Source organism: Anomaloglossus baeobatrachus, chromosome 4 (genome assembly GCF_048569485.1).
Source record: "Anomaloglossus baeobatrachus isolate aAnoBae1 chromosome 4, aAnoBae1.hap1, whole genome shotgun sequence".
Classification (NCBI taxonomy): domain Eukaryota; kingdom Metazoa; phylum Chordata; class Amphibia; order Anura; family Aromobatidae; genus Anomaloglossus; species Anomaloglossus baeobatrachus.
The window spans coordinates 399607648-399626241 of record NC_134356.1 but is presented as its reverse complement, the minus strand read 5'-3'; positions in this window follow the sequence as shown (position 1 = coordinate 399626241).

The following is an 18594-nucleotide window of genomic DNA, read 5'->3' as shown; positions in this document are numbered from 1 at the left end:
GTTAATCAAAGAAGAAGGGAGGGTGGAGGTAGATGAAAAACAAGCAGGTGGAAAGGTTTATGTGTTGCGGGCGGGGGCTGCTGCCGCTTCTGGGGCTGCTCGGATCTGGGTTACTGCTGCGGCTCGAGTGGTGACCGGACCCGGGCTTGCACTGCCGTCCGTCCTCACAACCATCAGAAAGGGGATATTTACAGGGGAGCTGTCGTGTCTGTGACGCCACACATGGGTTGCGGTGAGGGATGGTGGCACCGCCGCTACCTGGTGATGGGGCGCCCGGGGCTGATGGAGCGGGGCAGCAAGGTGAGATCCCCTCCACGGGTAGGGGAGGTGTAGTCCCGGGGCCCAAGAATGGAACATGGGAGCGATGGCTGCAGGAGGTGGCGCGCCAGGCTGGATCGGGGGCCAATGGTGTAACTTCACACAAGGCCAGTAGTAAACCAAGTTGCCAGTGGCCGGCTGCCTTAGATGGATGTATTCGGGTCCCGCACTTAGGTTAATGAGCAGGTATCCCTTCCTTCTGCACTTTGTGTTTATCTTTCCCTCTGGACGACTTTGCATGGAATGGAGAAGTCCACTCCCAGTTTTATATGTGTTGAGAGCTGTGGCCCGCGAAAGCTGACCCTTGGGATCTCAGTGGGTTCTGACGGACACCCTATCCCCCGCATTGCATTTCCGTTTTGCTCTATCTGGGCATTTAATAGGACAAAGTCTGGAACCTTGTCCCTGACTGGTCAATTGGAGAGGGGCTTGCAACCTTCCTCGCCCTAGGTCCAGGTACCCCGACTGTGCACGGCCTCCGGACCGGATTCCCGCTGTTGGTACCGGCGGGCTACAACCCTGCCCCGGTCCACTTTAGATCTCCCACGACCGGATCTCCATTGCCTGTGGCCCTGCTCACTGTTTGCCACCTAGCCAGGTAGTCCAAGGGCTACGACCCATGACTACACTGTTATCAGCTCTCCACACTACAACTTGAACTTCACTTCTCTCTGACTCAGACTGATCTCTTGTGTTCCCGCCCCTTACACATCAGGACCCCTGGGTGGGCATTTGTACCGCCCCAAGGCCTCGGCTGCGGCCGCCGAGCCGCTCGGATCTGTGCTCGCGTTCTACGGGTGGTGGCTCGAGCCTCTCACGGACCCGGGGGTCACGTCGCTCTGCAAGGGGGGTTGGCGTTACACACGGGGGATGCGGGCATTTGGTTTTGGGATGATTGTTCGTGATGCCATCCACGGGTTGTGGTGATGGTGGAAACCACCACTGCGGTGAAGGTACGGGGACTCCCGGGAGCGGTGTAGTGGCGCAGATAGGTGTTGACCCCTCTGTGGGTAGGGGATGTTGGTCCCGGTGCCCGGTGGTGCGAGGGCCGGGGTGCAGGGCGCAGTGTTGCGGTGCAGCGCGGTGCGGTGCCTGATGGCACTGGTGTACTCACGATTAAACAACACAGAGTCACTGGTAAACCAAATGAAGGTATGAACGGGGCCCGCAGCCGGCTGCAGCTTCCTAGTCGGGTTGGCAATGTCCACCTTTCTCCTGCTCCTATGTTGTAGTTTGACCACTGTGCCTGAGCACTTGTAGTCCACTCCCCGGCATGTAGATGTCGGAGGAGCGCCTTTGCCCGCAGGCGCTGGCCCTTGGATCTCTGGCCTTTGGTGGTGGCTACTATCCGGACGGGTTGGGCTGTTGCCTTCAAACGGGACTTTGGTGGGAATGAACCCCTGAGGTCCAGACCGCAATCAGTTAATTCTACTATGGTGGTGGCATATAGCCTAGTTCGGGGTCTGAGTACCCTGCCTGGTGCTCCAGTATCCTGTTAGCTCCCCGGTTCGGTTCTGGCGGGCCACTACCCTGTCCCGGTCCCTTACGGTTACGCTCAGGGCTGCCACTAGGAATTTCAGGGCCCCATACTAGCAAAAGTTCGGGGCCCCCTTGAGGCTCCGCCCCAGCTCCACCCCACGAATCTTCCACAGTCCCACCGCCACTCTTGGAAAACTTCACTTCTGCACTACAGCCTCACCAATCACACTTTAACCCTTTACACTGAACACCGTATCACACACGCAGCCATCAAATTTTGTTTTGGCCAAAAGATTTTTTTTAAGCCTGCCTCCACGACAAGGTGGACTCTTTTGGCCGGGCCCTGCTTTACTCTAACTTTTTTTTTTTTCTTTTTAAATCTAACTTCTTTGGTATACATTTATTTTTGGTATATCTATTTTTTTTCTTTAAGCGAATGTGTCACATACCGTTTTTAAACTAATTGAAACCAAATTGTGATAATGCTGACTTGTGGATTTAGACCTAAGTAACAACCCCTTCAAAGGGAATCTGTCACCAGGTTTTTAACACCTAATCTGAGCGCAGCATAACATAGGGGAAGAGATCCTGATTCCAGCAATTGTCACTTATTGGGCTGCTTAGTGTAGTTTTGATAACATCACTGGTTAATCAGCAGGAGATTATCATTTCAGTGCTACTTGTCATGCTGTAGGTAGTCCAGCATATTCATGAGCTCTGTATAAGTGCTAGATCTGCAGCAGAGAAAACATGGATTTTATCACAATGAAAGCAAACAGCCCAGTTAGTGACACACCGCTGGAATCAGGATATCTGTTTCTCCTTTATGCTGCTCTCAGATGGGGGACCTGCTGACAGATTCCCTTTAAGGCTCGTTCAGCAGATAGATAGATAGATAGATAGATGAAGATAGATAGATGGATATGTGGCACCCCTGAGGCTCCAGTCACCACAGGATACTGCACCTCACTTAAGGTGCAGTACTCATCCTGGATCCAGAGGAGGTCGGTACCAGTTCCACAACACAAACTCATATACACAACCAGGTTGCCCTCCCCATTGGGGACCAGGCTAGGGTCGGGTCTTAAGCTAGTCACCAAACATGGGGGGCGGCCACGCACTAGTGACAGGGAACCAGGGGAGGAGCAGCCACCAGGAGGAGTTAGTAGCTTACACAACAGTTAGAGTGTTCTTTAGCTGGAGAGAACAGGAGTGGGACTGGTGCGGTTCAGGGTGCAGAGCCTTAGGGTGGAACAGACTTCATCTTGTATCACCAGAATCTGCAGGACAGGGGGATTGCAAGTCCCTCTGACCACCACGAGATCCCAGAACACAGTGCCACATAGGGTCCGGAGTCGTGATTACAGTCAAGCCCCACAGCAGCCCCGCGTCACCTACACACGGGACAGGAGCTAACACTACACGAACCGGGATCCCCAAGCAGCATCAGGCTCGGGGATACATCTGTAAAGGTGCAAGAAGGAAGGGCCCATCGACCACCGTACCGGTTCTAACCTCCAACGGATCCGGGATCAGCTGGGGCCCATCACGGCTGAAACCACAGCAGCTCATTCAGCCTTTTGATTGCCGTTGCCTTGCGCTTCGGCACCAACGGCCACTACTCTCCTCAACATCCTCCCCAGGGCCCCGCTCCACCTGTGGGGAGCAGAAACATCCTTGCTGCAACACCATCTGCCCCAGAGGACAGAGACAGCTGCGGCAGCTAATCCCTGGCCATGTACCACAGGTGGCGTCACAAGACTATCATCCTCATCATTCCCCCACCATCATCGAAATCCCATTTTATTGTACACCTCGGGGCCACGAAGCCGGGAAGGGCCACCTGTGACATCCCCCTGATCCGACATCACTGGCCCGGCGACGAGTAACATTTAACCCCTGCCCCGTGGGTGCTACAGATAGATGAGGGACAGAGGGACAGAGGGACGGAGGGACAGAGGGACGGAGGGACAGAAGGATGGAGGGACAGAGGGACAGAGGGACAGAGGGACAGAGGGACAGAGGGACGGAGGGACGGAGGGACGGAGGGACAGAAGGATGGAGGGACAGAGGGACAGAAGGATGGAGGGACAGAGGGACGGAGGGACAGAGGGACAGAAGGATGGAGGGACAGAGGGACAGAGGGATAGAGGGATAGAGGGACAGAGGGACAGAGGGACAGAGGGACGGAGGGACGGAGGGACGGAGGGACAGAGGGACAGAAGGATGGAGGGACAGAGGGACAGAAGGATGGAGGGACAGAGGGACGGAGGGACAGAGGGACAGAAGGATGGAGGGACAGAGGGACAGAGGGACAGAGGGATAGAGGGACAGAGGGACAGAGGGACAGAGGGACAGAGGGACAGAGGGACAGAAGGATGGAGGGACAGAGGGACGGAGGGACAGAGGGACAACGGGATGGATAGACAGCGGGATGGATAGACAGAGGGACGGATAGACAGAGGGAAAGATAGATGGTGGGGGGTCTCACAGCAGGTGGGGGGTCTCAAAGCAGGTGGGTGGTCTCAAAGCAGGTGGGGGGTCTCAAACCAGGTGGGGGGTCTCACAGCAGGTGGGGGGTCTCACAGCAGGTGGGGGTAGGGTCACAGCAGGTGGGGGTAGGGTCACAGCAGGTGGGAGTGGAGTCACAGCAGGTGGGGGTGGAGTCACAGCAGGTGGGGGTGGAGTCACAGCAGGTGGGGGTAGGGTCACATCAGGTGGGGGTGGGGTCACAGCAGGTGGGGGTGGGGTCACAGCAGGTGGGGGGTGGGGTCACATCAGGTGGGGGTGGGGTCACAGCAGATGGGGGTCACAGAAGGTGGGGAGATTACAGCAGATGGAGAAAGGTGAGAGGTGGGAGAGGGGCAGCAGATGAGGGAGAGGGGCAGCAGATGAGGGAGGGGGGCAGCAGATGAGGGAGGGGGGCAGCAGATGAGGGAGGGGGGCAGCAGATGAGAGGGGAGGGGGGCAGCAGATGAGGGGGGAGGGGGGGCAGCGGCTGAGGGGGGAGGGGGGGCAGCGGCTGATGGGGGAGGGGGTGGCAGATGGAGGGGACGCAGCAGATGGGTTCAGTGCTGCTGGATCAGGGGCAGTGACTGCTGCAGCTGGCAGCTGAAGGGTTGGGGCTGGGGCAATGGCGGCGGCTGAAAGGAGACAGTGTCTTTAAACTTACCGATCGCTTCCCTTACCTTCCACAGACGCTGGAGTGAAGCTGAGGGGAGTGGTCACTGGCCCCAGATCCACAGTGATTGGAGAGATCGGTCACAAGGCCGATCTCTCCAATCGGAGCTGGGGGCGGATGAAACTGAGGTCACCCAGCTCCAGCCAATAATCGGTACTACACCTGCACTGATCAGGGCTGGATTTTAATGTTTCAGACATTTTCAATGGTTGGAACATTATAGTGGCTGTGATTGGCTGACGAACGCCGCTCAGCCAATCACAGCCTCCTTAGGTCCGGGGAGGAGACACCACCCCTCCTGAGGTCAGGCAGAGGGCCCCTCCTCCCCGAATCTAAGATATTTGCAGCGATCGCAGCCACTGGGGCCATGATCTCGCCATGATGTACTAGGTACGTCATGGGTCCTTAAGTACCAGGGAGCTATGACATACCCAGTATGTTTTCAGGCTCTAGGGGCCCGCTCCCGCTTGGGGCCCCTATGCGACTGCAGGTGCTGTCAGTGCAACGTCCCCACCCCCTTCCCATGGGGCCCGGTGAGCAGCGAAATGAAAGGGGAGGGGCCCGGACTGTCAGCGTGTCCAGGCCCCGCCTCCTACTTGCTGCATGACCAGCCCGCCCTGTGAAGCGTACTGTCAACGCCCCCTGCGCTGGGGTCCGGGGAGCAGAGGAATGAAAGGGGAGGGGCCTGTCAGCGTGTCCGGGCCCTGCTGCTCACCGGGCCCGCTAGAGGAGTTCCACTAGTAATGCCCTGATGGTGGCCCTGGTTCCGCTGGTTGTGTTCCCGGTCTCCTGCAGGCGGTCACTGCCATCTGCCTGCCTGACTGTTTTGGCCTGACTCACTCTCCACTCCACTGTCCTGCACTGAACTGTTTGAACTCAACTGTTTGTGTTTTCCCTGCCTCAGGCCAGCAGACTCCTCGGGGGCGTGTCTTTCCGCCTGACTCCGCCCACCTGGTGTGCCTGTCTAACACTGAGGGAGGCAATCAGGTCTTTGTGGTTGACTGATGGTACCTTTCTAGTGTGGGGGTGTATGTGGTGAGTGTTGTGACCTGTGACCCCTGGGGTCCAGGGCGCCACACATTCTTATCTGCCTGATCCCGCCTACTGGTGTGTCCTTATTATCATGAGGGGGTGGCTAGGGTTTAATGGCTGTGTGTTATGCCTAAGTGTGGGTTTCTGATGGTGACAAGGAGGATGTGAACTGTTTGTGACTACCTGGTTTTGCCAGGGCATCACATATGCTCGCCATGATGCTTGAGTTCCTGTACTTAATTTGAAAAGTCATGCTGTGCTGACAGAGGTCCTTTAACCCCTTAACGACCGCGGGCCGTAAAATTACGTCCTTGCGGTCATAATGTTACTGCCCGTGGTCTGCCGGCGGCAGCATGCTGCGATCGGCTCACATCTCAGCTGATTTTCACAGCTGAGATGTGTGAATGCTAGGCACGAGCAGAATCGTTATCTGCTCGTGCCGTTTAACCCCTTATATGGCGCTGTCAATATGTGACAGCGCCATTATAAGCGCGATCGCGGTAAACATTTACTTACCGCCCGATACCGGAAGTCACGTGACGCGATCACGTGACTCCCGATAGTTGTCATGGTAGCACAGGGTCATGTGATGACTCCTATACTACACCTGACTTGCTTTCACTTTCGCTGTGCCAGTGGCACAAAAAAAAGAGAAAGAGAGCGTATCTGCTGTTTACATCCTTGTAGCTGTGATCAGCAGATACTGCAGAGCGATCAGATTGCTGATCACAATAGCCCCCCAGGGGGACTAGTAAAATAAAAAAAAAAGTTTTAAAAAATTAAAAAAAAAACAAAAAAACCTAAAAGTTCAAATCACCCCCCATTCGTCCCATTAAAAATTAAAGGGTTAAAAAAATAAAAAATATACACACATTTGGTATCGCCGCGTTCAGAAACGTCCGATCTATCAAAATAAAAAATCAATTAATCTGATCAGTATACGGCGTAGCGGCAAAAAAATTCCAAACGCCAAAACGATGTTTTTTTGTCGCCACAACTTTTGCGCAAAATGCAATAAGAGGCGATCAAAACGTAGCATCTGTGCAAAAATGGTACCGTTAACAACGTCAGCTCGAAACGCAAAAAATAAGCCATCATTGAGCCATAGATCCATAAAAATGAGAACGCTACGGGTCACGGAATATGGCGTAAAATGTGCGCCACTTTTTTCGGACAAATTTCCGATTTTTTTTTTTAACCCCTTATATAAAAGTAAACCTATACATGTTTGGTGTCTACAAACTTGCACTGACCTGAGGCATCACACACACATCAGTTTTACCATATAAGGAACACAGTGAATAAAATATCTCAAAAACCATAGTGCTATCGCACTTTTTTTACAATTTTTCTGCATTTGGAATTTTTTTGCCGTTTTCTAGTACACTATATGGTACCACTGATGGTTTCATTTAAAAGTACAGCTCGTTCTGCAAAAAATGAGCCCTCACATGACCATATTGACTGAAAAATAAAAAAGTTACGTCTCTCAGAAAAAGAATGGCGAAAAAAAAAGGAAAGCAAAAAATCGGCCGGTCGTGAAGGTGTTAACCCTAGAACGTGCAACCATAGAAATCTACCATAGAAAACAAGTAACCTAGCAGGCCTGAGAGGCCCCAGGTATGCGTTCTAGGGTTAAAACATGGGGCTCATTGGAGAGCATGATGTTCTATTTAGAGATGTTTCATGCTGTTGAAGTCATAGTATAACTTTTATGGTTAGCATTGTCCACTTTCTGTCTCTTCTTCTCACCCATGTGTATTTTGTGAGCAATTACAAGCATTTCAGTATTGAGATTCTGGCAAATTTATAATGGAAAATCAAATTTCGGGGAGAATTAAAAAAAAGTCAGCAAATTCAGATTTCAAAAGATTCAATCAGCTCTTATAATATTTAAAAATAAGGGTACGCTCACACTACCATTTATTTTTTTTTCCATCTAGAAATATAGAATGATATTTTGCTCACTTGTCATCCTTGTACTGTTTGTATGCAATTTTTTTTTTTATTTTTTTTAACAGCTATTATTCATTTACTAGAAGGTGGCCCGATTCTATGCATCAGGTATTCTAGAATTTACGTATTGTGTAGTTAATGTATGATTTTTGTTATATATATATTGTGAGGTAGCACGGTCGGCTGCGCTGCAGAAGACACGGGATCCAGGCATTAAGGTTCACAGCACACGGTTTTAATGTCCAAACAAAAAAAAAGTCCACAACAATATATACATGTGCCTCTCCAACAGAGAGCTCAGGGAGTTCTGTTCACTCCCTCACACCCGGCACACCTGCCCTCGTTCCTGTTTCCATTTAACCCTTCCTTCAGCCTGTAGGGAAAAAGGATTAACCCTAGAGTGGATTTACTTTCTATCATGGAGTGAGCACAACCGGGGCGAGACATACCGGCCGTCATAGATAACCCCGGTCACAGTCTCACATACCCCCCCCTCAGTTCAAGCGTGCGGGGTTGAACTCCCACCATCAAACACGGGCCGCGGGACAAGGCATCGGCGTTGCCCTGCAACCTACCGGCCCTATGTTCAACCGTAAACCGGAAGTTCTGCAGAGAAAGGAACCACCGGGTAACCCGGGCATTCCGTTCCTTGGCGGACCTCATCCAGACCAGTGGAGAGTGATCCGTCACCAAGCGAAACTGCTGTCCCAGCAGGTAATAGCGTAGGGACTCCAAGGCCCACTTGATCGCCAGGCACTCCTTCTCCACTACGCTATAATTCCGCTCGGGAGGGGTGAGCTTCCTACTTAAGAAGGTGACGGGGTGTTCCTCCCCGTGAACCACCTGAGACAGCACTGCCCCCAGGCCGACCTCTGAGGCGTCAGTCTGTACTATGAACTCCTTCCGGAAATCAGGGTGTACAAGAACGGGCTGTCCGCACAGGACCCCCTTCAGGGCCCGGAAGGAGTCCTCGGCCTGCGGAGTCCAGCGCACCATGACGGACTTCTTGCCTTTGAGAAGGTCCGTCAAGGGGGCTGATAGTCCCGCAAAATCCTTTACAAACCTCCTGTAGTATCCCACGATACCCAGGAAGGCCCTAACCTGCTTCGTGGTCAGGGGTCTAGGCCACTTCTGGATCGCCTCAACCTTGTTAATTTGGGGCTTAATCACTCCTTGGCCTATCACGTAGCCCAAGTAGCGGGCTTCCGTGAGTCCCAACGCACATTTCTTGGGATTGGCTGTCAATCCGGCTGTTCGAAGCGCGTCCACCACCGCTTGTACCTGTTTCAAGTGGGTCTGCCAATCGGAGCTGTAAATAATGATGTCATCAAGGTACGCTGATGCATACGCCTGGTGGGGTTCCAGCACTAAGTCCATCAACCTCTGGAACGTGGCTGGAGCGCCATGTAACCCAAAAGGCAAGACAACATAGTGGAAGAGACCCTCCGACGTAACAAAAGCAGTTTTCTCCTTGGCGGACTCCGTCAGTGGCACCTGCCAGTACCCCTTGGTCAGGTCGAGCGTGGTAAAATACCGCGCCTGTCCCAGCCTATCAATCAGCTCATCCACTCTGGGCATGGGGTAGAGATCGAACTTGGATATTTCGTTCAATCTCCTAAAGTCATTGCAGAACCTTAAGGTGCCATCGGGTTTTGGTATTAGGACGATCGGACTAGCCCATTCACTCCGGGATTTTTCGATGACCCCCAGGGGTAACATTGTCTTTACTTCCTCCGATATGGCTTGTCGTCGAGCCTCCGGTACCCGGTATGACTTCAGGCGTACCTTCAGGTGGGGCTCGGTGACAATATCATGTCGTATCAGACTGGTCCTACCGGGCAGCTCGGAGAAGACATCGGGGTTCTGCTGAACCAACCGTCTGGCCTCTCGCCTCTGAGTCTTGGTGAGGGCTTCTCCAATCCTTACTTCCGGTTCATCCTCTCCGGAGGTCGCTGGAGCCGGAGGTGAACAACCCGAAGAGGAGGGAGATGGGGAAAAAACAGCCATCAGGCTTTCCCGTTCCTGCCAGGGTTTTAATAGGTTGACATGGTATATTTGTTCAGGTTTCCGCCTACCGGGCTGCAATACTTTATAGTTAACCACCCCGACTCTTTCCTTTATCTCGTAGGGGCCTTGCCACTGAGCCAGGAATTTACTCTCCGCCGTGGGGATTAATACCAACACCCGATCCCCGGGTTTAAAGGTCCGCACGGTGGCTTGTCTATTGTAGCGGCCGCTTTGCGCGGCCTGAGCCTCCTGTAAATGCTCCTTCACAATTGGCATGACCGCGCTTATGCGGTTCTGCATACCCAAAATGTGTTCAATCACACTTTTATGGGGGGTGGGCTCTTGCTCCCATGTTTCCTTTACCAGGTCCAACAATCCCCGGGGATGTCGCCCGTATAACAACTCAAAAGGCGAAAACCCCGTGGATGCCTGTGGCACCTCACGGATGGCAAACATCAAATAGGGAAGCATCATATCCCAGTCTTTCCCGTCTTTTGAAATCACCCTTTTTAGCATGGTTTTCAGGGTTTTATTGAAACGCTCGACTAAACCGTCCGTTTGAGGATGATACACAGACGTACGCAACTGCTTGATCTGGAGTAGCCGGCATAGCTCTTTGGTCACTTTAGACATGAATGGGGTCCCCTGATCCGTAAGGATCTCCTTGGGCAACCCCACCTGGCAGAACACAGCAAACAACTCCCGAGCTATAAGCTTTGCTGCAGTATGTCTGAGAGGTATCGCCTCGGGATACCGGGTGGCATAGTCAACGATCACTAGGATGTGTTGGTGCCCTCGAGCGGACTTTACGAGGGGCCCCACCAGATCCATCCCTATCCGTTCAAAAGGGACTTCTATAATGGGTAACGGTACCAACGGACTGCGAAAATGGGTCAGGGGTGCGGTAAGCTGACACTCCGGGCAGGTTTCGCAGAACCGTTTTACCTCCCCAAAGACTCCGGGCCAATAGAACCTTTGCAATATTCGCTCCTGCGTTTTCTTGACCCCTAGGTGGCCACTCATCAGGTGTTTATGAGCCAAGTCGAGGACCCGCCGACGATGCGGCTGGGGCACCACCAACTGCTCTACCCCCACGCCCCGTATTTCATCTACCCGGTAGAGTAAATCCTGCTTAAGAGCGAAATGGGGGTACCTTACCTGGGCACCGGGCAGCTGTGCCACCCCGTCAATTACTGTCACCCGACTCCGGGCATGTATTAATGTAGGGTCCTGGAGTTGGGCAGTCCCAAACGTATCCGGGGACGCCTCCAACTCCGGGATGGGTTCGACCGTCTCAGCCTCTCCTGCCAATACCTCTAGGGGCGACCTATCGGGTTCACATTCTGTCCCTATCATGGGGACCCCTACGGCAGGTGTCCCGGATTCAGGATTGTAGGGCTCAGGTCCCGGACTGACCAATATCTGAGGAGACTTAGGGGGTCCCTTCCATAAAGTCCAAAAATAGGGCAGATCCCTTCCTAGGATCACGTCATAAGGAAGAGTGTTAAGAAGTCCCACCTCATGTTGCACCTGACCGCAAGGTGCTGTGATGGTTACAATCCCCGTGGGATAGTCTCGGCGGTCCCCATGTATGCAAACCACCCCCACGGTACGTCCTGTGGCCTTTACTTTAGCCCTCAAGGTGGATCGCACAAGGGTCACTAAGCTTCCGGAATCCAACAATCCTGTAACCGGACATCCATTCACCTGTATTTGGCACAAGTGGGGCTCCGTCTCTGGGGAGACCAGGTCAGCGGTACACACCACCTGAGCATACATTGAACCCCGCCGGGTAACCCCACAATCCATGGCTCCGTGGTGAGTGGACACTGGGCTTCCATATGTCCCACCCGCTGGCACCGCCAACATCTAATGGGGACGGAAACCCCCTTGACGGGTTGTCGTTTAGGGTACAGAACCTTCCGGACCTCAGGATTGGCGGCCGCGGCCTCAGGCGGCACGGTAGGGGACTCCTGCACCGTTGTCGGCGGTGGGTCCTTGGCCCTAGGCTTGGAGGGGCCGGACCGACGGGCGGTACGCAAAGTCTCAGTGTCCCGTATCAAGTCCTGCATAGCCACATGCCGCTCTACCAGGGACACTAACTGGTCCAGGGTACTCGGGTCACCCTGTCCTACCCACCGTTGAACGGTGACGGGTAAAGTGCGCACAAAACGATCCACTACTACCCTTTCCACCATCTGCGCCGGGCTCAGAGTGTCAGGCTGCAACCATTTTTTTTACAAGATGCAACAAGTCATAGGCCTGGGAGCGTACGGGTTTGGCTTCCTCATAGAACCACTGATTTACCCGCTGAGCCCGTACATAGGTATTCACCCCCAACCGTGCCAGTATTTCGGCTTTTAGGGTCACATAGTCAATGGCGTCCTCGGTACAGAGGTCCAGGTACGCTTTTTGGGGTTCCCCCGTCAGATAGGGCGACAATACCTCAGCCCACTGGGGGGTCGGCAGCTTTTCCCGCTCGGCCATCCGCTCAAACACCGCCAGGAACGCTTCAACATCGTCCCCCGGGGTCATCTTTTGCAACGCTTGTCTCACCGCTTTCCGGACGCTGCCGTCATCACCCGGTCCCGGGGTTCTTGCTGCCGGTCCGGCACGGATCGACTTGGCCAGGAGAACCATCTGTTCTTGGTGCCTTTTTTCCTGCGCTTGCAAGGATTGCTGCTGACGTTCCAACGCCCAGAGCAGGTGTGCATTGGTCTGTTGCTGCTGTGCATTAGCCTCTTGTAGCTGTGCATTAGTCTGTTGCTGCTGCCTTAGTATGTCCTCCATGGCGTCACCGGGTTTGGGCTGTAGTATAGCCGCTCGGATCCAGGACATGTGCTGCTGGGTCACCAGGGATGATGCTACACCTCACCGGCTGTCATGCCCGCCGATTCTCCACCATATGTGAGGTAGCACGGTCGGCTGCGCTGCAGAAGACACGGGATCCAGGCATTAAGGTTCACAGCACACGGTTTTAATGTCCAAACAAAAAAAAAGTCCACAACAATATATACATGTGCCTCTCCAACAGAGAGCTCAGGGAGTTCTGTTCACTCCCTCATACCCGGCACACCTGCCCTCGTTCCTGTTTCCATTTAACCCTTCCTTCAGCCTGTAGGGAAACAGGATTAACCCTAGAGTGGATTTACTTTCTATCATGGAGTGAGCACAACCGGGGCGAGACATACCGGCCGTCATAGATAACCCCGGTCACAGTCTCACAATATATATAGATGTTGTTGTGTGTAGTTACCAAGTGTTTGTGTAGGGGCTGTACATGTTTTGGGTGTTGTGTGGGTGTGGCGGGGGGTGAGAGCGGTGTTGTTTGTGTGTTGCATGTGTAACGTTATTTGTGGAGCGCTGTGTGTCTGTAGCGTTGTGTGTGTGTGTTGCGCGGTTTGTGTTGGTGTGGAGTGTGTGTGTGTGTTTTGGGGGAGGTATGTTTTGTGCAATGTGTGTGTTGTGCGGTATGTGCGTATATTTGTGTGTGCCGCGGTGTTTGTGTGTTGGGTGTTGTGTGTGTGCAGCGTTGTCTGTGTATGTGGGTGTCTGTGCAGGGCAGTGTTTGTGGTTCCCAGTGTGTGTGTGTGGTGTGTTGTGCAGTGCGTGTGTGGCAGTGTGTGTGTATGTTTTGGGGGGAGGTGTGCACCCCCCATCGTGCTCCATCCCCCATGTTGCGCACCCCCCATCGTGCTCCATCCTCCATGCTGCGCACCCCTTATCGTGCTCCATCCCCCATGCTGCGCACCCCCCATCGTGCTCCATCCCCCATGCTGCTCAATCCCCATCGTGCTCCATCCCTCATACTGCGCATTCCCCATCGTGCTCCATCTTCCATGCTGCGCACTCCCCATCGTGCTCCATCCCCCATGCTGCACACTCACAAACGTGCTCCATCCCCTATGCTGCGCACTCCCCATCGTGCTCTATCACCCATGCAGCGCACTCCCAAACGAGCTCCATCCCCCATGCTGCGCACTCCCAACCGTGCTCCATCCCCCATGCTGCGCACCCCCCCATCGTGCTCCATCCCTCATGCTGCGCACCCCCCATCATGCTCCATCCCTCATGCTGCGCACCCCCCATCGTGCTCCATCCCTCATGCTGCGCACCCCCCATCGTGCTCCATCCCCCATGCTGCGCACTCCCCATCGTGCTCCATCCCCCATGCTGCGCACCCCCCATCGTGCTCCATCTCCCATGCTGCGCACCCCCATCGTGCTCCATCCCCCATGCTGCTCACTCCCCATTGTGCTCCATCGCACATGCTGCGCATTCCCCATCGTGCTCCATCCCCCATGCTGCGCATTCCCCATCGTGCTCCATCCCCATGCTGCGCACTCCCAAACGTGCTCCATCCCCCATGCTGCACACTCCCAAACGTGCTCCATCCCCTATGCTGCGCACTCCCCATCGTGCTCTATCCCCCATGCTGCGCACTCCCAACCGTGCTCCATCCCCCATGCTGCCCACTCCCCATCGTGCTCCATCCCCCATGCTGCGCACTCCCCATCATGCTCCATTCCCCATGCTGCGCACCCCCCATCGTGCTCCATCCTCAATGCTGCTCACTCCCCATTGTGCTCCATAGCACATGCTGCGCATTCCCCATCGTGCTCCATCCCCCATGCCGCGCACTCCCAACCGTGCTCCATCCCCCATGCTGCGCACTCCCAAACGTGCTCCATCCCCCATGCTGCGCACTCCCCATCGTGCTCCATCCCCCATGCTGTGCACTCCCCATCATGCTCCATCCCCCATGCTGTGCACTCCCCATCGTGCCGCATCCCCCATGCTGCGCACTCCACATCGTGCTCCACAGTCACACATCAGACAGTATACACGCACACATCTGATCGCATACACTCACACACACACCCCACTTCTCCCTGTTCCCACCGGTGGGCAGTCCCAGCAGCTGTGCTGCACGTCATGCTCCTCTGCCGACACTCACAGATCCGATCGCATACACACACACACATACACACACACAGTCACACATCAGAACACACTCACACACATCCGATCGCATACACTCACACACACACACTGAAGATATCGCACATACGCGCTAACACAATCACAACATCCCGAGATACCAAATGCTTCCGGCCATGTGATCCTCCGGCAGGTCCTGGAAGGTCACTGCACAGTATCGCCGCCGAGAAGCAAGCGATATCACGGGATGTTGTGAGTATGTGGATGCGATATCTGATGTGTGTGTGAGGTGTGTGTGTGAGGTGTGTGTGTGAGAGTGAGTGATCTGATGTGTGTGTGTGTGTCTGTTCTCACCTGGGAGTCGGGTGTCTGTATCGGTTCGGGGAATGCGTGCGGGGGGCGGGCCAGAGCGAGCGTGCAATGCGTGAGGGGGGCGGGGCGTGGCCGAGTTGCCAATGCGTGCAGGGGGCCGGGGTGAGAGGCCAATCCGTGTGGGCAGCGGAGCCTGGGCGAGCGGCCAATCCGTGCGGGGGGGGCGGAGCCAAGGCGAGGCGAACGGCTAATCCGTGCGGGGGGCGGAGCTGAGGCGAGAGGCCAGCGGGGGGGCGGAGCCGAGGCGAGACGAGCGGCCAATCCGCTGTTTGTCACCGTAAGGACACAATTTTGGAGCAAGACAGACAGACAGACAGACAGACAGAATAAGGCAATTATATATATAGATAATCTTTTACACAACCATTTACAGTGTCCTTTGCCACAGTATGGTAATGTATCCATAAAAAACAGATGCCTTCTCTTATACTTAGCAATGTTAAACACTTATAGCACATGGATAGCACATAGATGCCATCCGGGCGTTGCGCTTGTTATTTAAGGTCCCATAGACTTGTATTGGCCCTTGTTGCCCATGCTATTAGGAAAAAACGGATATGTTTCTATGTATATATGGTCCATGTAAAAACATCTACATGTAAAGAGCACCATATGTTATCTTATAATGGGTACGTGTAGTATCTGTGAAAAAAAAATGGATACCACAAGTTATAGAAACAATGTCGTCTAATCTCAGTATTTTGAGATCTACCAAATCCTGAAAAACAAAGAGAAAAAACTAACGTACACTCCACAGCCATGCTGCTTTAGTTGCCACATATTTGTTACTGGTCATGAACCTAAGTGTACACCATTGCAACATAGTATTATAGGTTTAATTTTAATTACTTTTCATTTTTTCTTTTTGTGATGCTGGCTATTATTTAAAAAAATAAAATAAAATAGGAGATAACGTTTTTGTAAATGTTTGACTAATAACATTTTTAATTGTAGGCGCCACCCTGGCTGGCTGTCGACACAAATTACTTTCTATGTGTTTCTAATTGTATTGTATGAGTTTTTTTTGTCAAGTGTGGGAGAATTTGAAACAAAAAATTGGTTGTTTGTTAACAAAGTTTAGAAAAAAATTAAATGTTATACATTTTTCAAAAACCTATGCTAAACCCTAATATTATAGGTCAGAATGTGGTTGTTGCTAGAAGCATCCTCTAAAGCCTGCTCTACACCTTACAATTAGGTGTGCGATCTCGTATGCGATGTGGCACGCCCAGGTCGCATATGTGATCTAATAAGATCGCACATAGGTCGTTCATTTGCTGTCACATGTGCGTTAGTAGTCTATGTTAAATTGATCAATTTTGTGTGCGATCTTTTAGATCATGTGTTCTGTGACGTATGCATTGGGCACCCTTTTTTTTTAAATTTATTTATTTACTTGCAAAGCGTGTGTAATGTGTAGGGATGCGTTTTTACTGTTATCTGCCATTCAGCTCTGCTACATGGCCGCTAACAGCAGACACAGACAGCCATGTAGCAGAGCTGAATGGCAGATGACAGCAGACACAGAAAGAGCCGCACTGTCAGAATGAACTCGGATTAACTTCACCCGACTTCATTGTCATGCCGCGGCTCTGTCTGTGTCGCGTCCTGATTAGCAGTCACCCGTGAAGGACTCACCGGTGACCGCTAAACTCCTGAATAACTGAATTGAGCAGCCCTCTCTCATATACTCACCGATCCCTGATCTCCGGCGCGGCGCTGCACGGCATTCACACTGCTCCGGCGGCTTTTACTATTTTGAAAAAGCCGGCCTCTCATTAAACAATCTCGTATTCCCTGCTTTCCCCGCCCACCGGCGCCTATGATTGGTTGCAGTGAGACACGCCCCCACGCTGAGTGCAGGTGTCTCACTGCACCCAATCACAGCAGCCGGTGGGCGTGTCTATACTGTGCAGTGAAATAAATAATTAAATAATTAAAAAAATGGGGTGTAGTCCCACCCAATTTTAAAACCAGCCAGATAAAGCCATACGGCTGAAGGCTGGTATTATCAGGATGGGGAGCTCCACGTTATGGGGAGCCCCCCAGCCTAACAATATCAGCCAGCAGCCTCCCAGAATTGCCGCATACATTAGATTCGACAGTTCTGGGACAGTACCCGGCTCTTCCCGATTTGCCCTGGTGCGTTGGCAAATCGGGGTAATAAAGAGTTATTCGCAGCCCATAGCTGCCAATAACTCCTAGATTAATCATGTCATAGTAAACAAGACAGGCGGGAGGGCACCAAAGATAATGAAAAAAATATATAAAGATGGGATCACAACCACTAGCACATTCAGAGCAAACAGTTATGGTACACAAGAGAAAAAGAAAATGTGCAACAAGTGGGATCACCAGAAATGACCATATAATATCATTTTATTAATCAAAAAGGACATACAAACACACAGATGTTCATTAAAAACAATTAAAAAAGCAAAAAAGCTTGTACATACATTTGGTGCCAATAATATGAGCCACCAAAATACACCCCACCCTCTCAGCAAGCCAAAGAGAAACCCCACATAATAAGTCAGAGTAAGTGTGATAGCCAAAAAAACCTTGTTCAATCAATAAAAGGCAGTGAACACGGCATGCTAAATGAGACAATAGCAGGCAGAAGGACAATTGCTGCATACAAATACCTCAAAGCCGCATGAAAATAATCTGCCCTGAAAACAAATGTCTGGAACCAGTATAAGGCAAATCACATACCCAGGGGTCCTGCACGGGGTAAATGGCAAAGCAAATATCATGAGAAGGGTGGGGTGGAAACCCCACGCGTATCGCTACAAGGAGTTGTAGCTTCCTCAGGGGAAAGTGAGGCACACTATGGTAGGTATGTCTTAAATAGCCATTATAATCAAAGAAGATTGCTTACCAGCATGGGCAAGGAGGAGGAGGGAGAGGTCGCTATGCAACCTGAAGATGCCGATGGGCGCCGCCATTGTGAGTCATGTGATCAAATCATGTGGTACCCTTTTTTTTTTTTTTCTTTTTGCAGACAAGCGTCACAGCCCAATTGCAAGCTCCAATGCCAGGTCGCTATGCAACCTGAAGACGCCGATAGGCGCCGCCATTGTGAATCATGTGATCAAATCATGTGGTCCCTTTTTGCAGGCAAACGTCACAGCCCGAACGCAGGCGCAGTGATATCAGCGCCACAAGCACGATTAGCAATCCCTTAGTATAGTGAAATAGGTATACAAAAGACATATATATTGTACACTATGCATGCGAAACAGGTAGTACATATGTGCTAGATGAATAACGCAAGTCACTTTGTATATACGGAAATCCACATGAAT